The sequence below is a fragment of the Amblyomma maculatum genome, chromosome 7 (genome assembly GCF_055883805.1).
Source record: "Amblyomma maculatum isolate TAMU_Amacu chromosome 7, ASM5588380v1, whole genome shotgun sequence".
NCBI classification, from domain to species: Eukaryota; Metazoa; Arthropoda; class Arachnida; order Ixodida; family Ixodidae; genus Amblyomma; species Amblyomma maculatum.
Genome location: NC_139350.1, coordinates 57,156,512 through 57,180,886, shown reverse-complemented (window position 1 = coordinate 57,180,886; position 24,375 = coordinate 57,156,512). Strand labels below are relative to the sequence as shown.

The 24,375-nt window shown below is 47.4% G+C and overlaps 1 long non-coding RNA gene and 2 pseudogenes across 2 annotated transcripts; all 3 read right to left on the bottom strand.

Moving 5' to 3' along the window:
* On the bottom strand, positions 1-2,680 carry LOC146183318 (piwi-like protein Siwi pseudogene; annotated as a pseudogene).
* An 8,220-nt stretch (positions 2,681-10,900) lies between these two features.
* LOC146183317 (piwi-like protein Siwi pseudogene) lies at positions 10,901-13,634 on the bottom strand (annotated as a pseudogene).
* A 1,802-nt stretch (positions 13,635-15,436) lies between these two features.
* On the bottom strand, positions 15,437-22,364 carry LOC146183316 (uncharacterized). 2 transcript variants are annotated; one of them, XR_014708764.1, is made up of 4 exons: positions 22,197-22,364; positions 20,515-20,640; positions 19,869-20,035; positions 15,437-15,696 (listed from the first exon to the last, which is right to left on the bottom strand). It is a non-coding gene; the product is annotated as an uncharacterized LOC146183316 (long non-coding RNA). The 2 variants fall into 2 exon arrangements; XR_014708763.1 differs by lacking the exon at positions 15,437-15,696 and having other exon boundaries at positions 19,582-20,035.
* Between the last annotated feature and the right edge of the window lie 2,011 nt (positions 22,365-24,375).

The following is a 24,375-nucleotide window of genomic DNA, read 5'->3' as shown; positions in this document are numbered from 1 at the left end:
GCTTGTGGGTCTCGATGGGTGCTTATTACAAATAGAAGAGAGTGGTGGACAATCTCTTGTGTGGCTCAGCGTGAAGACTCTGGCCTGCCAGAAATGCCAGCTTGTGGGCATACTGGCATGGAGCAGGAACACGGATGGTACCTGGCCAATTGAAATACAAGTGAGTGAGCTTGTAGGAGAGTCTCTGCATGTGCTCTGGCTTGAGCGTGGTGGTATCGTGGATGACATTGAAGTGAGTAGGAGCCACTGTGCCCTGACGCACACTCTGCGAGACAAGGTAGAAGTCGTACCGTTCTGGCCGGGTAACCATGTTGTCAATCACTGTTCCTGGAGGCGGGTTCTGGTAGCCACCCCTGTTGTCAATGCTGAAGAAACGGGCTGCTATCCTCTTGGTCACCACAACAAATGCGAGCTGAGGTTCTCTCCCTGGAAACATTTCGGTCAGCAAGCTTTGGATTTGGCCAACCTCCCACTCCTGCACCTGAAGCAGCTGGCCATACGACACACCATCACGGAAGAAGAGGATGCGCTCTGGAACTGCATTGTTCTCTTCCTGGTACTGTTTCATCGACAATGCCAGGTGGGTCTTCAGTGCACTGCCGAGCTCCTGGTGAGTCTGGTGGAAGCTCACACGTGAGTACCATCGAGTCAGGGTCTTGTTCAAACTGGCCACAAAGCCACCAGCTGACAGTCCCTTCTGGCGGCAATCGTGGTAGGTGTCGTAGCCGATACACATGACGTTTTGAAGCGGGATCTCAACAGCCCAAGCTTCTCCACCCAACTTGCAGTTCATCTGGATGGCCACCTTTGTTGCCACAGACTTCAGGTTCTTCTTGTTGCTGATGGTCCTGCCCAGCATCACCTGGGTGTGCAGTCCCATGTCAACGCAGGCAACCTTCTTGAGTCCATCGTAACGGTCCCTGCGGTTGTTGGGGAACACCGCCATGAGCATCTCAGTCTCCCGAGGGACATTCTTGAGGCCGTTTATGTAGCTGCCCACACGGTCATCATCCAGAGCAATCACCTGTGGCTGCTGCAGGGTCACTCCCATTGGTGGGCCCACACACATGAGCTCACGCACAAAGTCTTGCGCATTCTTCATGTCACGGCGGGTGCACACAACCACCCATGATCGGATCTGGATAGCCTTGAACATAGTTTTGTCTCGCATCTCGCGCAAGAAGTCTGCCGTCGACGAGTTCACGGGTGACCTGATGTTGTTTCCATGAATCACTCTCTCTGGCTGCACTTGACGACCAGAGATCTCAACCAGCTTTTCAGAAAACTTCAACCCCCATTGGTCCATCTCCTTTGTGACCTGTGGATTTCTGGTCATGTTCTTCATAAACTCCTGCAAGTTGACAACACGCTTTACGGGGTCCAGCTTCATTTCACTGGCCAAATCCTTCATGATGGTGAAGTTGGAGCGGATGTCGTCAGTGAGCCCTGTGAGGAAGCACAGCTCGGGAATTAGGTAAAGGTTGTCAGTGCGGCCCACCCGTATGTCCCTCTCTCTGGGACGGCACACGAGCAGTGGCTGGTTCATGTCCCAAATGTCCTTGTTGTAGTGATCTTTGTAGTACTTCAGGTAGGTGATCGGGCCCTCCTTGGTGTCAAACGTCTGCTGTGGGTTCTTAGACCAGTCAATGTCGTCCACACGATACGTCTTGTTGTTGTACCTGGTCATGACGATTGATCCAACGACAGCCTTCATGACTTCGTCCTTGTAGTTGCCACGGGTAGACTGCTGCAGAGACCCAAGCAGGTGGAGCACATTCTCCGTACGCAGAACCTTGTGCACTGTGTCGACCACCATGAGGATGCCTCCGTCATGCTGGCCCACAGCAGTGGTCAGGCCCTCCCAGATCTCCAGGCTGTGACGGCTGATAGGCTTTGGACCAGCAGCATTGAAGAACTGGCGCCGGATCTGGACAAACTGCATACTCTCGAGGTTCCTTCGCATTTGAGTATTGAAGATCCTGAGCAGCTCAGGGTTGTTCGGTGCCAGCTCCTGGACATGCTTCACCGTGATGCGGATCTGGGCACCATCAGTGCGCCGCTGAGAGTACAGTTCCGTCACCTTGTGCTCCAGACGAGTGGAACTCTTCAAATCAGACATGCCATCAAATATGTAGCTTCCTCCGAACCTGTCCCGGTGATCCCTTAGAAAAGCACTACGCAGCCGGGACGACTCAATGTTCGGTGCGAAGTCCACGTGATACTGTTGAATGGCCCAGTTTGGCATCGTCTCCAGGCGGAAATAGTTTGACAACAGCCTAATAGGGTTCCCAGTGGTACCCTTTCTGTCAGTGATACGCTGTGGCCGGGTGGCAAGGATAGCAATCTCATCCCGCCGACCACGGCGGGCGCCCCTGCCTGCAGTGTCTCCTCCGGCCAGGCTCATGGCGCCCATCTGCTCGGTGGGCGGCTGAGGGGGTGCCTGAGTAATATCTCCAGGTCGCACTAACGTTCCAGGCCTATGAGCAGCACGCCCAGTTGATGACGCCATTGTTGGTGCCGGCTGGAACGCTGCCTGCTGCTGTGGTGGCGCAGCCATGGCACCAGGCAGTTGCTGGTAGCTTGGGTGCTGTTGTGGCTGTTGCTGGTATGCCTGAGGTGGTGGCTGAGAAGGCCCCCGTGCACGTCCTGTAGGCTGATCAGACATGTCTTGTATTGAACACGGCGGATCACAAGAACGCTTGGTTCGACACAGTATTTCCGGGCGTTTAAAATAAACCGCACATTCACAATGCTACTGCAGGCGTAAAATATCAAAGCTGCAACCGGCTACAACTAAACCCGTAACTCAAACTCGTAGCAACTTGCCGCAATCGACGAACCACCTACCCTACCTACCACAAATGTTACAACTTCCTAGACTAGGCCTACGCAGACTAGGCCTTCCTAGACTAGGTGACGTAGGCCTAGGCCTACGTCACGGCTACGCAGAGCTACCTGGTGGCGCCAAAGCCACCTAGAAATTAATGCTGCATTGCCATGAGTGGCAGGCTTTTTTTTTTCTTCCAAGTACGGCCGCCACGTCCTCTTCCGCAGCAACACATGCACATTAGTTCTCAAAGAGGTCCATCAAAAATCAGAACGTCACCAGAGCAGGAAATTTAAACTGGTTCTACAAAAGCAGCACCCAGACTAACCACTGGGCGGGCTGTGTGTCCGAGAAACAATTCCAACATTTTGAAATCGGCAATTTAAAGCATCGATCAGCGGTAATCAATTTGAATAGGTATGATACGGAAATAATTAAAACTTTACCATAGAATTAGACTGCCTTTTTTCCGATTGATGCATTCCCGGATAACACAATGTTCTGGCTACTACGTTCAAAATTTTGACAAATTGTGGTCGTATAGTATGCTTAGTTATTGACCGCACAGGTGCTAACATACAAGCAGGTCAAACCGGGGGGCACGCGGCATGAAGAGCTGAATTGAAAACCAGCGACAGTCACCCATCTTTGGGGCTTCTCTGCGGTGCCTGGGTGCAACGGGGCAAAGCATCTTAGATTGACATCGTGTGAACGTATGAGGGGGTCGTTCCCATGGAGACGCAGCACGAATTTGAGAAACACAGCATAGTCCTCTCAGCGCTTAATCTGAAAACTGCAATCACGTAAATCAGCACAAAAAGCGTGAATGTGGTGACAGGTTGCCTTTGCAATGGCTTTCCCATAGTGCAATACTGTAAGGTAAGGGAGTGAAGCATGCGGAAACAGTGACAAAGTGATTGCTGCTCGTCATTGTCTGTGGACCAGATGTGTTACTAAATCTCTTCCACACCAAAGACTGTAACTGCAGACTAATTCTCTGAGTACTAGCAGTTCATAATTTATGTTAATAAATGACTTTGTACCGCATTGAGCAGTTATATATTTTTTTTTTTTTTCAAAATTAGGTGGTCTTGATTATGTGCTTTCAGAGATAAAATTTTAATTTTTCGCAGTTAAAAGAAAAGCGCCAGCAAGGTTTTAGTGACAGTAGGCAATGATCACAAATCCTGGCCGTGAGAGTGAATTAAGTTAGAAGAATAAGAAAGGGGTAGTTTATTTGTCAGGTACTTTCAGATCATAAAGGCAGTTTACTAATGTTCTGCAAGAGAAAAGTATATAACAGCTGTATCTTCCTGTACTCTCCTATGGGGCGGAAACACACAAACTAGAGAAAGAAGTTCATTCTAAATTTATGACAGTTTAATGAGCTATTGAGAAGAAAGTGCTATGTGCAACGTTGAAAGGCAGGAAGAGAACAGAGTGGTCCAACGAAGACATGTGAATTAATGATAGTGTAGCCAAGATAAACAAGGATAAATGGCCATGGGCAGGGCACATAAGGAAAAGGGAAGGTGACCGATGTTTGTCAAGGGCGCGTGATGAGTGGCTTCAAAGAAAGAGAACTTAGTGTTCAAATGCTGTCCACTACCGCAAAATTGTTTTAACGTAGGACAGCGGCAAACACTTTTTAAAGCAAACGATGCTAAAAGCTGGCGTCATGATCTCGGCTGACTGCATGCTTTTATTCATGATTGACAGACGTATGTATGGGCTTAAATGAAATTTTGACTGTCACACAAAAATTCAAACTTTTTCCACCGCAAGGAACCCTCCCCCAAACTGATGTCATTTTTCAAAGAAAAATAAAAAAATAATGGGTTCATGACGCGAGAATGTATGATAGTCGCTGTTAATAGCGTGACCGTGTGTCATCTGTCATCTTCCTTTTGTTTTGTTTTGGCTTATAAGGGCATGGACAAATGATTGATATCTTCTGACTCTATTGTAGATAGTCTTCTCACTCTGCCAGATTCTGTTGACTACTCTACAACAGGATATGCTACGAATGACAAAACTGGCCCAGACAATAATTAACTTTGTAAAAGCCATGTTGTGCTCGCAGTCACGCAAAATTACCAGGCAGGATTTTTATTGGGGATGTGGTACACACCATAGTACCCTGCTATTGCAACCCATGGGGCTGCATCGCTAGCTTGTGCCAAGTGTTTTTAACAGTCAGCACATGTTATTAAAGAACCCCAGGTGGTCGAAATTTCCGGAGCCCTGCACTACGGCCTCTCTCATAGCCTTAATCGATTTGGGACGTTAAATCCCATATACCAAACCTGCCGCCCATACACAATTGTTTTACAGTGGACACTTCCCGAACGGGGGACCCCGACTTAAAGACCTAAAACTAGTTAAAACTTGTCATGAGATTATGCTAAAAATAAGAATGTCTTGCCTAATAGTGTATAGACTGAATACTCCAATAGCCAAAAAACAAGCATTTGTCATTTTAATTTGTCATTAAATATTTCATCACATAAAACAAATTCAAGTGTTGTTTAGTAGTGAAACACTGCCATTTTCGGCAAGGTCCACTATGTGACAACGTTCTTCTACTGAACATGAAGTGTCAGCATGCATCGCACTGCATGGATTAGTTTGCTTTTCATGTGGGGTGCGGAGTATGTGTAGTACTAGTTTCTTTGTTGAAGTGGAAATAATCGAGTCTCTTCATTGTTAATTGTAACGCACAAGCCATAGTCACACGAGCCATTGTTAGCTTCTATGGTGGCAGCCACTGCACCATTTCCGCACCCACCATTGAGGAGCTGCGCAGTTTTTCTGAACTTTTCTTGTACTGGATCTGCAGGAGATCTGCACTTTTTGAAACAAACGGCATCGTTCAGCGGATGCCATGTTGCACTGCTGGAATGAATGGCAAAGTGGAGCGCAATGAGAACTAGTTCATGTAGTGCAGATGAATTGAATAGACCTGTCTGTACTTTGTTTTTTGTATGATATTTTTACCTACGCTCAATCACCATCATGCACAGCAATTATAGTTTCTAGCATCAGGTTGCTTAAAATTGGCACATGGACTCATATTAAAATTCTCAGTAAAATTTTCCTACGGTATCTCTAACAAAACTGTTGTGGAACCAACCACTTCCCATTGCGCCGAAATGAATGGCCGCTTAAAATCTAGCATTTGGTCCGTTCAATTGTTTCTATTTCTTTTCACGGGGGGTCCTATATAGCTTATGTAGCATTGCAGCACACTCAAGAATGGTCTCTGGTGGTTGATTGCAGGCTGACACAGACGGGGCTGACGGAGAATGTATCCAAGACGCTGCGGAACCGAGACATCCACGATGAGAAGGGCCTGACGGCCACCAAGCGAGAGAGCAGTCACGAGTATGACTGAAAAAGCACCAGATGCCATGTGAACCTTCCTACTGACTGTGTCTGATGCCCATTCTCGTTGCTTTCTTTCTTGGTGTCCACTTGCTCTTTCCTCTTTGTGCTTCGTGTTTTTTGTCTGAAAGATTGTGCCTAGGTGTACTGATTTTTTTGTTGCATTATTATTGTATTTTTTTCTCACTCACAATCATTGTCTGCCATATCGCAAGAGCTGGAGAGAGAGAAGACAATGAGGATGTACATGCGAGCTGCATAGGCGAAACATGGGGCACTCGTATAATTTTTTGGGTACTTGTTTTTCATCCCTGAATGTTGTATGCTAGGAACGCACATTGTTTGGTGTTCACGGATGCACTCACGTTATATCTTCTGGTAGGCTGTTGTCTAGCTGTTTGCTGCTTCTCAATCTCGTTGGTTATGTATATTGCTGTATTATATAGCTTATGTTGTCGCAGTGGAGCTTGACAGTGGGTATTGCTCACTGTTTGTTTATAATTTAAAGCACACCTTCATGACCTGCACTGTTCGAGGATACAGTACAGTGTAGCAAGGCACCGGGTCTTTATGGCACCCCTTGGTGGGTGCCCCCATCTGCCTAGACGGCCAATATTATGAGTAATATAAGTATGCGCTCGATTCTCGTAGTACATGGCTAGACGTAGCGTGCCACGTCTGCTTAGGGCACCAACACTGGACGAAGGATCTCACGCTCCCTCTCATCTGTGTTGAATTTATGTCCAAATAAAGAACACCATTCGAAACTATTTTCTTACTTTAGTGGTCATCTGTGTTGAATTTATGTCCAAATAAAGAACACCATTCGAAACTATTTTCTTACTTTAGTGGCTGCTGCAGTATGTGTTTTGGGTTGTGGTCATCAAGGTATGAATTGAAAAAAAACAAGATACAGGAATATTCGAGTTGAATACATTGAGTCATGGTATGTCGCCAGTGGATGATGCTTATCATTAGTGCAGCCCTCCTCTGAGCGTGCGTTTTGAGTATCTGGAAAGTCAGCTATGTGGGCTCGAACATAGCTGTAAGCCACAGCCATGTTGACACAATGTAATGTGGCAGTTCATACCTTTTTCTCAGCAGGACCAGTGGGAGAACAGATGTGTTAACTAGGACTGAACGAAGGAGAATTGCCAAACTCTGGTGGGTTTTTAGTTGGACTCTATGCCAAGATCTGCAATCATGTGGCCCCTGGCCTCTGCTTGCTAAAGCATTCTGTGATTTGGCCGGGCATGCACTGTTGTGGCCATATGAAAGTCAAGCGAAAGCAAAGACGGCAGCTGTACTACTGTTTCAGCAACACTGGTACTGCTTTTGCATTTTTTAGTTTATTCTGGTATGGGTCAAGTGTGGTTGGTAGGCACTATAGTCTGGCAGGATTTTTTTTTTTTTCCTCTTGAAAAAAAGGACTTGCATATTAAGGCAGTGTCTGTGTGGCATCCTTTTTTGTACGAGGGGATCCTCATCCACGGCTGGCAGTCTGGATGGATGGCGTTTTCAAGTTATGAAAACACTTTGAAAACTTTATCAGAGAGTGGCAAAAATTTGCTTAGAGTGCCAGAAAGGTGGAACTAAGTTGCTCAAGTGGAGTGCCAGCACGTATCGCTTACATTTTTTGTTGCACTTTACCACTTTACTGGAAAGCTCGGGATAGTCTGGAAAAATGCATAGTCGAATGCCATGCAAAACAACGGGATGTAGCAAAGAGGACAAAGCACAGGAACAGACGGTCACCTGAAGGTCTGTAATTGCAACAAGGAGCCAAAAGAGTGGTTACGTGTGTCAATGTACTTTCCACATGTCAATCGTCGTGCTTATTTGTTGATATGCCATAATGTAGGCCATTTGCACTTCGAAGAGGCTTCTTTTTAATGTGCAAAAAGCAAGGCCCCATGCATTGTGCAATGTCTGTGCACGTTCAAAAATGCAAGTGGTCAAAATTTCCAGCGCTCTTCACTACGGCGTCCTCGTAGCCTGAGTCGCTTTGGCTTAAACCCTATAAGCCATAAATCTACCATACTGATGCAAGGGGAACCGATTCATGCTAAGATTATCAGTAATGATTAAATGAGAATGGCCACATTCATTGACCTGATACTGTGCTGCTTGAGTCTGAACAAGACCCGATAAGTTTCTAACAGCAGGCAGTGCAGTTTCACAGTTTTCAGTGCAAATGAATTAAACTGCCATGCTCTCAGAACAGTGTTCATAGTACACAGTTACTCTGTTAGAAAATGCTGAGGTGGTGTTCTGCCACAAGCAGCCGCATGTCGGATATATCCTTGAAGCCTTTCTCATTGCCATACAGCCTTGGCACATGCATCAGCTGCCCTTGCATCAACCTCTTCACATCAGAGCACACAAATCTCTAAAATAGTACACTGATGTTTTACTGTTGATTCTTTCATGAGCAGTGCAGTTGCAGACAATTTAATCACAGCTGTCTGCCTTGGTGAATATATTCATCATTTGTCTTCTCCGATAGGTTGTGCATGACGTTAAAGTATGGAATTTTAGAGCCGAGAAAGCCAACGCATTCGCAGTGGTTAGGGCGCTTGACTACCGTGCCCAAGGACGCGGGATCGAATCCCTGCCTCGGCAGCCGCTTTTTGATGGAGGCGTAAAGCTAGGCGCCCGTGTGCTGTGCGATGTCGGCACACATTAAAGAACCCCAGGTGGTCGAAATTTCCGAAGTCCTCCACTACGGTGTATCTCGTAGCATTAGTCGCTTCGGGACGTTAAACCCCAAAACCAAGCCAAACCATTTTTTTTTTTGCATATGCTACAGCGTTTAAGGGTTCGCCATTTTGTATACCGCTACAGACATGTACTCACCTATGGGGCTGAAACGTGGAGGCTAACCAAGAGAGTTCTACTTAAGTTGAGGACAACCCAGAGGGCTATGGAACGAAAAATGGTAGGGGTAACATTAAGAGATAGGAAGCGTGCAGATTGGGTCAGAGAAATAACTCAAGTTACCGACATTCTAGTGGAAATTAAGAAGAAGAAATGGACATGGGCAGGACATGTAGTGCGAAGAGAGGATAACCGATGGTCTCTGAGGGTAACAAACTGGATTCCAAGGAAAGGAAAGCGTAGCAGGGGGCGGCAGAAAGTTAGGTGGGCGGATGAGATTAAGAAGTTCGCAGGGGTCAAGTGGATGCAGCTAGCACAGAACCGGGTTAAGTGGAGAAATATGGGAGAGGCCTTCGCCCTGCAGTGGGTATAATCAGGCTGATGATGATGATGACAGACATGTTTTACCTCTCTTTTCGTCTTGTGTAATAGTGTTCAACGAACAAATCGTAATAATTAGTGCCTGTGGTCTTTTCTAAATTATGCAACATGGTTAGATATAAAGCAAATGTACTCGGACCCCTTATGGTGAGTCATGCATAATGCGTGCTTACCATTCGGCACGTCACGATGTTGCGCCAATACTACAGAACTGGGGAACATCTGCTTGACAGTTGTCGCAGTCAAAATTACGAGCACAAGCTTTACCGTAAGAGTAGACGTGATAGCGACTCGCTTTTTCATTCCGCACGTTTACATTGACACTCACCACAGAGCTTTAAATCTCATTTGGTTGGTTTAGGTTAAGGGGAAAAGAAGAATGGCATACAGACGGAGGTACAGAAGTTGTCTGCTCAAATTCCTGCCTGCAAACTAGCCACCAATTTGGCTAGCAAATGGATGCTAAATCTGAAGCGAAATGGTTAGAAACCATCCTGAACGCTGCACAACGGACGGTAGCATCAGTGCATCATTTTTGATACGAAATCATGTGCATATTTTTACTAACGCGTTTCTCATTTCTGGGCACGCTGCGAGACAGCGGCCCGTGCCGGTCTCAGATGGAGTCCCCTGATTCGTCTGAGCGCTACGAGATGGCAGTTTGCCCAGCGGAAGTGCAGCAATGCTTTTCAATTTGGAAAAGGCGCTTTTTAAAGGCCATTTTTTTTTTTCGGAAGATAAATTGTGCCGCATTATTGTCCATTATTAACCGCAATTGTGTAAAGCAGTGGCTTCGTACACGCGTAAGCAGCGATAAAGTTTTGGTGCCCTTTTTTTTTTTTAATTTTTATTCAATGTGATGACATTTTAACAGTGAAACATATTCTGAAACATTGCAAGGCACTAGACCCTTGCCAAAAAACATCAACTCAAAGTGGGTTACAGAAATGCAAACTTTGTACGATAACGAAATAAATTGCATTCCAGCAATAATTTGAATAACTGCCTTTTTTTTTTATTATTGTTGCTTCTCCAAAGGAGAAGCAACAATATGTAAAAAATAAAAAAAAAGATTACAAACAAATCTTTTGGCCTGCAGCATGATAATGGAAAACATTAAAGAGCAGCACACCCCAACAATGTTACAGGTGGCTCAGTCACCAGCATGTGAGGTACCCTTTGCAGCTGGATAGAACACAGCCACCAAACCAAGCATCTCGTTACGCCTGGCATTGATGGGAGGATACTGCTTCAGTGTTCCTACGCCACTTGTACAAGGCGTGAAATGTAGGTAACGAAAGGAAGAAGGGGGCATGGAAATCAAAATACAAAACAGAGAAGGAACTCGAAAGTACAAAGCAGAAAGGACATCAAGGATTGAGAGGCGCAGCTGCTACAAGAATGCAAATGAAACTGGCAGTGCTTGTGGGTCTCGATGGGTGCTTATTACAAATAGAAGAGAGTGGTGGACAATCTCTTGTGTGGCTCAGCGTGAAGACTCTGGCCTGCCAGAAATGCCAGCTTGTGGGCATACTGGCATGGAGCAGGAACACGGATGGTACCTGGCCAATTGAAATACAAGTGAGTGAGCTTGTAGGAGAGTCTCTGCATGTGCTCTGGCTTGAGCGTGGTGGTATCGTGGATGACATTGAAGTGAGTAGGAGCCACTGTGCCCTGACGCACACTCTGCGAGACAAGGTAGAAGTCGTACCGTTCTGGCCGGGTAACCATGTTGTCAATCACTGTTCCTGGAGGCGGGTTCTGGTAGCCACCCCTGTTGTCAATGCTGAAGAAACGGGCTGCTATCCTCTTGGTCACCACAACAAATGCGAGCTGAGGTTCTCTCCCTGGAAACATTTCGGTCAGCAAGCTTTGGATTTGGCCAACCTCCCACTCCTGCACCTGAAGCAGCTGGCCATACGACACACCATCACGGAAGAAGAGGATGCGCTCTGGAACTGCATTGTTCTCTTCCTGGTACTGTTTCATCGACAATGCCAGGTGGGTCTTCAGTGCACTGCCGAGCTCCTGGTGAGTCTGGTGGAAGCTCACACGTGAGTACCATCGAGTCAGGGTCTTGTTCAAACTGGCCACAAAGCCACCAGCTGACAGTCCCTTCTGGCGGCAATCGTGGTAGGTGTCGTAGCCGATACACATGACGTTTTGAAGCGGGATCTCAACAGCCCAAGCTTCTCCACCCAACTTGCAGTTCATCTGGATGGCCACCTTTGTTGCCACAGACTTCAGGTTCTTCTTGTTGCTGATGGTCCTGCCCAGCATCACCTGGGTGTGCAGTCCCATGTCAACGCAGGCAACCTTCTTGAGTCCATCGTAACGGTCCCTGCGGTTGTTGGGGAACACCGCCATGAGCATCTCAGTCTCCCGAGGGACATTCTTGAGGCCGTTTATGTAGCTGCCCACACGGTCATCATCCAGAGCAATCACCTGTGGCTGCTGCAGGGTCACTCCCATTGGTGGGCCCACACACATGAGCTCACGCACAAAGTCTTGCGCATTCTTCATGTCACGGCCGGTGCACACAACCACCCATGATCGGATCTGGATAGCCTTGAACATAGTTTTGTCTCGCATCTCGCGCGAGAAGTCTGCCGTCGACGAGTTCACGGGTGACCTGATGTTGTTTCCATGAATCACTCTCTCTGGCTGCACTTGACGACCAGAGATCTCAACCAGCTTTTCAGAAAACTTCAACCCCCATTGGTCCATCTCCTTTGTGACCTGTGGATTTCTGGTCATGTTCTTCATAAACTCCTGCAAGTTGACAACACGCTTTACGGGGTCCAGCTTCATTTCACTGGCGAAATCCTTCATGATGGTGAAGTTGGAGCGGATGTCGTCAGTGAGCCCTGTGAGGAAGCACAGCTCGGGAATTAGGTAAAGGTTGTCAGTGCGGCCCACCCGTATGTCCCTCTCTCTGGGACGGCACACGAGCAGTGGCTGGTTCATGTCCCAAATGTCCTTGTTGTAGTGATCTTTGTAGTACTTCAGGTAGGTGATGGGGCCCTCCTTGGTGTCAAACGTCTGCTGTGGGTTCTTAGACCAGTCAATGTCGTCCACACGATACGTCTTGTTGTTGTACCTGGTCATGACGATTGATCCAACGACAGCCTTCATGACTTCGTCCTTGTAGTTGCCACGGGTAGACTGCTGCAGAGACCCAAGCAGGTGGAGCACATTCTCCGTACGCAGAACCTTGTGCACTGTGTCGACCACCATGAGGATGCCTCCGTCATGCTGGCCCACAGCAGTGGTCAGGCCCTCCCAGATCTCCAGGCTGTGACGGCTGATAGGCTTTGGACCAGCAGCATTGAAGAACTGGCGCCGGATCTGGACAAACTGCATACTCTCGAGGTTCCTTCGCATTTGAGTATTGAAGATCCTGAGCAGCTCAGGGTTGTTCGGTGCCAGCTCCTGGACATGCTTCACCGTGATGCGGATCTGGGCACCATCAGTGCGCCGCTGAGAGTACAGTTCCGTCACCTTGTGCTCCAGACGAGTGGAACTCTTCAAATCAGACATGCCATCAAATATGTAGCTTCCTCCGAACCTGTCCCGGTGATCCCTTAGAAAAGCACTACGCAGCCGGGACGACTCAATGTTCGGTGCGAAGTCCACGTGATACTGTTGAATGGCCCAGTTTGGCATCGTCTCCAGGCGGAAATAGTTTGACAACAGCCTAATAGGGTTCCCAGTGGTACCCTTTCTGTCAGTGATACGCTGTGGCCGGGTGGCAAGGATAGCAATCTCATCCCGCCGACCACGGCGGGCGCCCCTGCCTGCAGTGTCTCCTCCGGCCAGGCTCATGGCGCCCATCTGCTCGGTGGGCGGCTGAGGGGGTGCCTGAGTAATATCTCCAGGTCGCACTAACGTTCCAGGCCTATGAGCAGCACGCCCAGTTGATGACGCCATTGTTGGTGCCGGCTGGAACGCTGCCTGCTGCTGTGGTGGCGCAGCCATGGCACCAGGCAGTTGCTGGTAGCTTGGGTGCTGTTGTGGCTGTTGCTGGTATGCCTGAGGTGGTGGCTGAGAAGGCCCAGGGCCCTCGAAGCCAGGTCGACGTACCCCAGCTTCCTGTGGAAGGGGTATGTTGCGGGACTTGCCCCGCGACCGACCCCGTGCACGTCCTGTAGGCTGATCAGACATGTCTTGTATTGAACACGGCGGATCACAAGAACGCTTGGTTCGACACAGTATTTCCGGGCGTTTAAAATAAACCGCACATTCACAATGCTACTGCAGGCGTAAAATATCAAAGCTGCAACCGGCTACAACTAAACCCGTAACTCAAACTCGTAGCAACTTGCCGCAATCGACGAACCACCTACCCTACCTACCACAAATGTTACAACTTCCTAGACTAGGCCTACGCAGACTAGGCCTTCCTAGACTAGGTGACGTAGGCCTAGGCCTACGTCACGGCTACGCAGAGCTACCTGGTGGCGCCAAAGCCACCTAGAAATTAATGCTGCATTGCCATGAGTGGCAGGCTTTTTTTTTCTTCCAAGTACGGCCGCCACGTCCTCTTCCGCAGCAACACATGCACATTAGTTCTCAAAGAGGTCCATCAAAAATCAGAACGTCACCAGAGCAGGAAATTTAAACTGGTTCTACAAAAGCAGCACCCAGACTAACCACTGGGCGGGCTGTGTGTCCGAGAAACAATTCCAACATTTTGAAATCGGCAATTTAAAGCATCGATCAGCGGTAATCAATTTGAATAGGTATGATACGGAAATAATTAAAACTTTACCATAGAATTAGACTGCCTTTTTTCCGATTGATGCATTCCCGGATAACACAATGTTCTGGCTACTACGTTCAAAATTTTGACAAATTGTGGTCGTATAGTATGCTTAGTTATTGACCGCACAGGTGCTAACATACAAGCAGGTCAAACCGGGGGGCACGCGGCATGAAGAGCTGAATTGAAAACCAGCGACAGTCACCCATCTTTGGGGCTTCTCTGCGGTGCCTGGGTGCAACGGGGCAAAGCATCTTAGATTGACATCGTGTGAACGTATGAGGGGGTCGTTCCCATGGAGACGCAGCACGAATTTGAGAAACACAGCATAGTCCTCTCAGCGCTTAATCTGAAAACTGCAATCACGTAAATCAGCACAAAAAGCGTGAATGTGGTGACAGGTTGCCTTTGCAATGGCTTTCCCATAGTGCAATACTGTAAGGTAAGGGAGTGAAGCATGCGGAAACAGTGACAAAGTGATTGCTGCTCGTCATTGTCTGTGGACCAGATGTGTTACTAAATCTCTTCCACACCAAAGACTGTAACTGCAGACTAATTCTCTGAGTACTAGCAGTTCATAATTTATGTTAATTGTAGTGTCCCAGACGGCCATAGACGTCCGACGGTCGACCGACGGACGTCCGTTTTCGGACCTTCGGACATCCGACGGAAGTCCGGTTATGTTCGATATATGTACAGCGGACGTCCGTCGGACTATCGTTCGTGGATCCGGATCGCGTCCCACGGACGTCCGACGGACAGCCGGAGGCGGACATTCGGACGTTTCCCGGAAGATGCTTGCAGGGCCCGCTATTGGTGTAAAAACTTGCCAATAACATTCGTGTAAAGCTCAGCAAGCATGTGCCATGGAAATTTTAGTCACATACTAGTGCTCAATGCCTTTGTCGTGAGAGTAAAGCAGACAATAGAATATGCAACAGGTTCAAGTTTCCTGTTGTCTGCTTTACTTTCACACACAAAGCACTGAACAGCAGTGTGCAATTAAAACTTCCATCAAAGAGGCACATATGCTAGCTGAGCTTTACACAAATGCACCATTCCTGAAAACATGCGAAGTGCATAGGCATACCAGAATGCGAGGTTGTAAAAAAGCATTTTTTTTGCTTTATTGCAAAAACTGCATGCATAAATAGTCTACACTAAAAAAATATCGATGTTAAGGAATGGCACGGTAAAATGCAGGCCAACTGGAGTATTAAGAACCTACTTGAATAATTTTTTTTTAATTATCCTTGGCCGTGACAGCTCTTCCCTTGGGGAGGTGGTGGAGGAAAAGGTATTTATTGAAACCTAATATTTCGGAATTAGCGAGGAGATGATCGAGTTCTCTGTGGGCGGCCTCCGCAGGCCGGGATTCCAGGAGCAGTTACTATCCTGTGCATTTGCTCGATCAGCTGTTGCTGGTCTTTCAGGCTTAAGATGGAAAGAGCAGGTTGGGCTCCTCCTGCAATAGAAGGGAAAATGAAATTCAAGTTATCTGTGATGAACTTTGATTACACATCTCCAAGGGCAACTGCCAGTTTCTCTCAATTGCTTTTTCCAGATGGCACTGTACGCATGCATCTCCATTCAGAACTGTCACATACTATATAGAAAGGTCATATAACTGCAGCAAAACCCATGCAGAATAACAAAAGATACAAATGTAGTTTGACCAGAACCTGGCATTCAGTATTTTAATGTTTTTATGTCGTCTCTTTGAACATGCCACTCTGACCAAACATAGCATGTTATGCTTGCTGCTATGTGCCCTCAGCAATGCCCAAGACATGGAGTGCACATGCAGAGAAACTAAGCATAAAGGATGCTGTATATGAACATAAAGCACAGCCAGAGCATTGCAGTATTACACAGGTACGCATTGGCGACAGAAACCTGCATTTTGAGCGGTTTAACAGGCAGATTTCTAAAGTCATTGTTCCTGCTCTGAAAAGAAGTGATCAATAAAAACATCATTTAAAACTGTTACCTTTTTGTTCTGTAAACTGCACATTTCGCTGGTTTCCATGTACCCTCTACCGAAGACATTCCCTGGGCGTGTCGGGGGTATATCGACATCAACATCTAGGCTACAAGCGTCTAGAAAGCGTCTCCTTAGAGCAGCTGCGACGAAGTAACTTATCTGATAACATGCAAGCTGCTGCAGCAGAATAAAGACAGACATTTGACATGTGGCTAAAGCCCAATGTGGAAGCATAGCCCTCCGCAGTGATTGCGCAGTGTTCATGCTTCTACAAGAGTTAAAAGTAAAAGTAAAGTTATTTGTTTACCCACATCGCTATATGTGACATTACAATAGCAAGGCTTATAGTTACACAAAACACAAAAAGCTGACAACCACAAGCTCCTGATGTATTACCGGCAGCATGCAGCATGGATGTTAGTTACTGAAATATGGTTGCATAATTCTGGCAACCAGCTGTGCATGTCATGGATTTCTCAACTACGCACAACAAATTACAAAAAATAATGGCCTTTATAAATGCAGCCAGCTGTTCACAAGAAACACTGTAGCTTTTTTATGAGGAAGGTAGTGGGCGCCAAAGAAACTGCCCCTGTAAAGGCGCCTAATTTGCCCCTATGTAATATCGGGGACAAACGTGTGTGGACTACACAAACTGCAATCCAAGCACATAACTTTCACATCGACCAGGAAACTCGGACCATACTTGTCAATGTGAAAGTTGAACGTTAGTTCTTTCATGTGTGCAAGAGAAATAAGGTCACAATTCGTTTACATCACGATTCTAGTCCAAAATCTCCAGACGTACTGTCCAGAGACTTTCGCCCCCGCAGTATAAGCCACCACTTGGGTAAGAGATTAGTAAAAGAAGTGTATAAAAGACATTAGTGCTGCTGGACAGCCTAGCTATAAAAATGGCATTGACATTGGAGTACTGCCTTAAGGCGGGGCCTAGGGCATTACAAAAGCAAGAGTTAGTGTCCGCTGGTCCTCATTTGAACGAACAAAAAGAGGGGGGGTGGGGAAGAAATCTACCTCAACTACATGTTTTGAGTGACACCAAGCCGCAGTTAGCATTAAAGATATCACACAGTTTTGTGGAAGATTTGGGAGTGCTTTGCTGCTTTCTTACAGGATTGGACAAAAGAGCTCACCATCTTCAGAAAGGCATGTTATATAGAAATGAAAATAGTGAATTTACTGCATCTGGCCACAACAACTTGCACACGGAGAGGAAGATGAACGGAAAATTTTATACATGAATGTACATATTTACAACAGGTGAAACAATGACCATGATCTATGCCGAAGAGGAATGAGATCCAAATCAAGCTCAGAACGAGTTCTCCAGGCCGCGGGGCCGTTTCATTAACTTCGGGACTCCGCCCAGATTTCTCATCCCCAATGACAACGAACTCGAACATGACTGGCTAACAAACATTTTGGCATGTCTTTCCACTTTCATAAGGTTCTTCACCCTCTCCCTAATACAAGCAATGCAAAAAGGACAACAAATTCATTTCACAACAAACGGAATTTAGAGAATGGACCTCGAAATGATTGGCTCACTAGGTCACATGCCAAACTCTCTCCCCTAGGAAATAAAAAAAGAAAAAAAAATTAGAACCCGTTAAAACGGTGTTCCACGTGCGCAACCATTGCCCAAAGCTTGCATCCTTGGCGGCTCTTTTTACAGGGCAATTATTGCAATTATTGGCGTCCGAGTCAGCACCATTGCGGACCACATCAGAAGAGCCAACCCACATCCTCCCGCTCCGCATCATACCGTCACTGTTACACACTTGCCCTTTTTCAACGCCGCCATCTCCCACCATTGTTGACATCCAGGGTTGGAATCCTCAACGAGACCCCACTCAGCGCGCCTGCACTGAATAATTGTCACTTTTGTGGGCTCCCCAACAAGGAAGAGGGCCTTACACCCTTCAAATTGACAGTGTTTTTTCTTTGAACGATAAGCAGTTCTTCCAAAAGAGGTGCTCGTTTCAAAGCTGTGCTGCCTCCGGGTGATGGGTCCAGTCAGCGTACTAAGGACCCCTTAGTTGTATACTGTTCGTAAAGCTCCTTAAATAAAAATGAGCCCCCTGCATGACACAGCAACGAGAACAAACTGGTTTGGTTTGTGGGGTTTAACGTCCCAAAGCAACTCAGCCTATGAGAGACGCCGTAGTGGAGGACTCCGGAAATTTCGACCACCTGGGGTTCTTTAACGTGCACTGACAACGCACAGCACATGGGCGCCTTGCTTTTCGCCTCCATCGAAAAGCTGCCGCCGAGGCCGGGATTCGATCCCGCGTCCTTGGGAACAGTAGTCGAGCGCCGTAACCACTGCGCCACCCCGGCGGGGCGAGAACAAACTGCCTGTCCCCGCGTCTTTGAGTGCGACAGAAAAGTCCTCGGAAGAGGGGACTTCTTTCCCTCTCTGCCTACGTTTCCGTTAAGCACTGTAGCTGCTGTAGCTGCCCCTGTGCGCGTCTCTCCGCCTCCTGTCCGAGGGCAAGTGGGAGACGGCCGCAGCTGGGCATTGAACAGGTGACCCAAAAAGAGCAGACTAATAATGGTGCCTAGCATACCCACCGATCCCTTACAGAAATCATTAAAGAAATGAAAGCAACACATCAGATAACGCTACAATGTTTCTAAGTGCAAAGTCGACAACTCCAAGTCATATACAAGCAATGCAATATGTACATCTCCGCACATTAACTAGACAGAAACAGTGCAGAGTAAACTAATAATTCAGTGTCTAGCAACACTATTAAAAGGGGATAAAGGCCACGGGGGGGCTACGATTATTAGTACCGTTTTGCCTTTAAACTACAATAACATACTTGTTGCAAGCTTAAAATTAAAGATTCACACCTGTCCCACCCACAGCAATGGAACACACATCTGACTCAAGTCTGCAGAGAAAGAGCAAGCTAGACTATTACAGACGCACCCTTGGTTGTTTTTCTGGCATTTCTGAGGGTGAAAAATCTGACTGGTCAGTAGCATGTATATGAATAAGAATCCTATGACAGTAAATGCATCAGATTTTCTGAAGTGGCTTTTCTTTGCTGACCACATATGAGGTGAGCTATAATTTATCCAACCTGGCCTAGGTTTATTCTATGAATAACAAAGCTATAGCAGGTACACAGTCGTCCACTCAGGCTGAACATGTGAGTATGTGGCATGCACTTTTTGAGATGCCACTGCATCCATCGCAGCCGTACACCGTAGCGAAGAGGCAGGCAGCGTGAAGTACCAGCCTCTAGTCCCTCTACCACCACTGGGGTCCCAAACTCGGGACCCCTTGTTTTTGTCAGGGCCCCCTCAGGGTCCGCTAGTGAGTAACCACCTGTATTTGTATCTGATGGAAATGTTTTCCACCACCACCCACAATACGCAGCTGCGCATCATAGCAGATGTGAAGCAACAGCTCCTGGTCCTTCTACGCATAAGCCACTTTGCCTTGATGCATGCCTGCGCACCATAGTAAAGAGGCAGACGACATGACGCAGCAGCTCATGATACCTTTACACATGAGCCCCCCCACTGTACTTCGATACGCACCATAGCAAATATACAGACTACGCCACACAGCAGCTCCTGGTCCCTCTATGCATAAGCCATTTTGCCTCAATACGCACCTGCGTACCTGAGCGAAGAGGCAGACGTGAAGCTGCAGCTCCTGGGCCCTCCATGCACAAGCCACTTAGCATCAATGCACGGCTGTGCACTGTAGTAAAGAGGCAAAGGACGTTAAGCAGCAGCTCCTGGTCCCTCTACACATCAGCCATTTTGCCTCGATGCGCATCTGCACACCGTAACAAACAGCCAGATGTGACAAAGAAGCTCCTGGTTTTTCTACACATAAACCACTTTGCCTCAATGCACGTCTGCACACCGGAGCAAAGCGGCAGATGACTTGAAGCTGGAGCGACTGGTCCCTCTACGCACAAGCCACTTATCCTTGATGCATGGCTGTGACGGATGCATTGCTATTTTGCAAACTGCATGCCACACATTCCCATTCAAGCTAAGAGTGGACGACTGTGTAAACGTAAAATACTGGTTATTTACTTCAATGGACAATGACAAAAAGTAACATGGTGGACAATGTAAAAAGAATTTGCTGCATAAAGTTTGTTGAAACCAGTTCTACATCCTACATGTAAACAAGCTAAAACCTGTCGAAGGGATGTCCTGTGTGTTTAAAATCATCACGCTCAAACAACTTCAACACTGACAATGATGATTCAATATTAATAATATAGATAATGATACAATACTCACATTTAGCCATACCAAAGAAATGAGAATGCAAAGGGATGTTGCTGTTTTTCCCCCGTGGATGACAGTTTTCCATGCTCAAAGTGCTGCTTCCTGTTGGCGTATGAAATCGGCTACAGCAAATGGCATCTGAAAAATTTTTGGAAGCCTTATGCTAGTCTTCAACGAGAAAAGCATTGCCATACAGAAGCAGAACACAAATATTTTTACAACACACTAAAAGCACCAACTGCGGTGCTGTTTTTAGGATGACTAGGTACAGGTTTTGCTGTAGCAAGCCAAATGTTAGCCTTCAATAAGGAAAGCATTCCCATACAGAAACAGAACACAAAAACTTTTACAACACATTAAAAGCATCAATTGCACAAATGCTTGTAAGATGACCAGGTACAGGTTTCTGCTATAGCCCACATCATGTGACCGGCGGTTATCAGAAGCCTTGTATGTGAGCATGATGCCCTGGATTCAATTTATGGCTATCACTGCATTAACAAGCATGGGTTTAAAGCTACTTTAATATGACAATCTAAGAACATGGTAAGAGCTTTCAGTGCAAGACATAAGCTCAGTATCATGCACTTAAGGTGCTGCATGGCTCTAGTGTAGCTTTGGCATTATCTCGCTGTCAATAATGCAGTGAAGTTCTTAGGAGCCTTTGAATATCTGTAAGGACAAAGCAACAACAATTTTGTTTTCATCTCACTTTTGCTCAGCTCGTGTTTTTTTTTTTTTTTTTTTTTTTTTTTTTTGAGCCCGCGGCTTGCATGGCCTCCCAGTATGCCTGTTTTGCATAAAAGAAGGCGTTGCAGGCACCAGAGCTCACAGCCCAACTGTATCGCGGCGGCGGTATGTCAAATTCGTGCCAGAACAGCGCAGAACAACGGGTCAAGAAAAAGACAAGTGCTGACTTTTTTTTTTTTTTTTTTCTCTCTCATCTCCTTGTCCGGTTGTTCTGCGCGGTTCGGTCCCACAAGCATAACCAACATGCGCAAGGTGCCAAAATAGAAGCCTGGGCGAGTTGGTATGTATACATTCTAAAACAGCGCAAAATAACGGGGACGAGAGAACGAAACGTGTTGTACTTACGTTTCGAGAAAGCGCTCGTGTTGTAGTACGTTTAGTTCTCTCGTCCTTGTTCTTTTGCGCTGTTTTAGAATGCGCAAGGTGCTGTCCTGGTTTGTCAAAGCTGAAGGAAAGTACTAAACATTTAGTTATTTAGTAGCTACAGCCGTTCCTTCTAGAAACTGTAGTTGCCGTAAAGCTCAAGAGAGAAAGATCAGCGGCTGTCCATTAAAAAATAAAATAAAAACCTCGCGACGTTTTCACAAGTGTAGGCATGTCGCACGATAGGCTCGAGTGCATAAGTTTTCTCGTATAGTTTTTACAACTCAGCACGTTGCGCATGGTTAACAAATTAACTCCTTTAAAGCTCGGGCAGGCACTCCTTTATCAGAGACAGAGAAGTTGCGCGGCTTACTGGCGCAGCGTCCAGTAATGCCGAGAAAGATGGCCCTCAGACTTGAGGCTGCACTTTAGTTAGTCGGCGCGGAGCCAACCTGTCAGTCTCACCTAAAACACTCGACCGTTCGGCTGCTCTACAGAGCCGTTTCCTTACCCAAAAGCTCAGCACCATCGGTGCATCGAAAAGTTCCACTAAAGAAACAAAAGTTCGGTGAAATACTTACTTTGGAATCGGCGGGTGAACAAAGTGTGCCAGCCGCACCAAGCCACAGCAAAAACAATGCTAGCAGTGCATTACAGCCGTAGGTATTTGTAACTGCGCAGAAAATGCAGAACACGGAAACGTGAAGCCATCTTCCATGACTAAACTTCAACTTGTCAGGTGGATTGGATTGGCTCATTTCAGATTTTTTTGAAGATAGGTTCGGTTTCGTTCTTTTTGAGCTTGCTGTTTGCTGCGTCTATTCAGCCACTGATTAAAATTTCACAGAAGCATCACGATAGAAAAATGTTTAATGCTCATTTAACTTTTCATCAAAAATTTTTGATGGAGGAATTCAACGATGAAACATGCGGAAAATAAAAAAATCTGTTTAATGGAAACGCTTTCTATCGCATCGATTCGCTCTGGTATCATATAATGCAGACTTGACGGCATTACTGATTTATACGCAGTTCAGACGAGCTCGACGACTACAAACTATATCATAGCTGTGTAAAAGCAAATCCAGTGGCGGACGTACGGCGGCTGTCCGCTGGGCGAACGGATTCGACCATCCGCTTTCGTACGTACGCCGGAATTCCGGCGGACGTCCGAAATCGGCCGCCGAGTTGCGGCCGAGTTCGGTTGTCCGTCGGACGTCAGTGGCCGTCTGGGGTGGTAATCTTCATCGATATAACCACTGACATGCGTCGCGTGCTGCCGCTCTCAAGGACGAAGAAGTTGTTCGCTGCCTTGCTCTTTCGCCACGCCTGACGCTTCGCTGCGAGTCTCCCCTGAGCGGCTGGAATCACCTGGGTTCACCGAATAAACACACCCCTACAATTGGTGGAGGTGCTGCTGGGTACGTTCCCATCCACCCTGGAACTTAGAAGCCGCACGTTGACCACTGCTTCCACCATGCCAGACGAGACCACCTCGACATCGGCGCCCCTACCAACCACGGTACTGTGTTCTGGCGTTCTACGGCAGCGTGATCCATGCCTCTTCAGTGGCACGGCTGACCAAGACGTCGACGACTGGTTGTCGGCGTATGAACGTGTCAGCAGTTATAACAGATGGGACGACACTATTAAGCTAGGTAACGTAATCTTTTACCTGACCGACGTGGCGAACCTCTGGTTTCGCAACCACGAGGCAGACCTGCCATCTTGGTCTGCATTTAAGAAGAATTTTTCGGAAGTGTTTGGCCGTCCTGCAGTTCGCAAACTCCGAGCAGAACAACGCTTGCGTGAGCGCACACAGCATGCCGACGAGTCATTCACAAGTTATATAGAGGACATCGTTGACCTGTGCAAACGTGTCGACCCAGTAATGTCCGAAGCGGCTAAGATCGGACACATCTTGAAAGGTATCTCCGAGGACGCGTGTCAGATGCTCTGGCTGAAAAATCCTGCCTCCGTCAGTGAAGTGATTAAACTTTGCCAGAGCTACGACGAGCTTCGAAAGCAGCGCGCTTCTACCCGGCGGTCCGGTTTTAGAGACGACACCATTTCTACACTAGCACTGGGTGGTTCTACTTCATCTGAGGACAGCCCTTTGATTCAACAGATAAAAGCCTTCGTTCGCGAAGAGGTCGCCCGCCAGCTATCCCTGGTCCCTCAATTACAAGACACTGGTCGCCTTGTTCCTGACATGGCTCCGTCTTTGGCCCCTACCATACGGCGTGCCGTGCAAGACCATATCGCTGATGTCCTTTCGCCCAGTTCCGTGCTCTCGCCCAGCCCAGTGCTTCCGACCAGCCCCGTGCCACCGCAAGTAACGGCACCACTAACGTACGCCCAAGTTGCGGCCAGGCCGCTAATGCCAACCGCACCTGTTTCCTACCAGGCCGCCCCTTCCAACCATCCTTCACCATCGCCTGGGTCGGCGTTCCATGTCCGTATTCCAAGGGTACGCCAACGCCCTACGAACCCTTGGCGCACCGCAGACAACCGACCAATTTGCTACTCTTGTGGGCTGCCGGGCCATGTAGCCCGTCTTTGCCGCCAACGCCTTCCACCTTCTTGCCCTGACCCCTGGAACTACACGTACGACGCCGACCAGCCCTCGCCGAGAACTCAACCCGGTTCCGAGTTCGTTCCTCGGGACAATCAAACGTATACCTCTCGCCGATCATCTTCCCCTCGTCGCCGTTCACCATCACCGCTTCCCCGACGTTCTACCGGCGCTGTTGAGGGAAA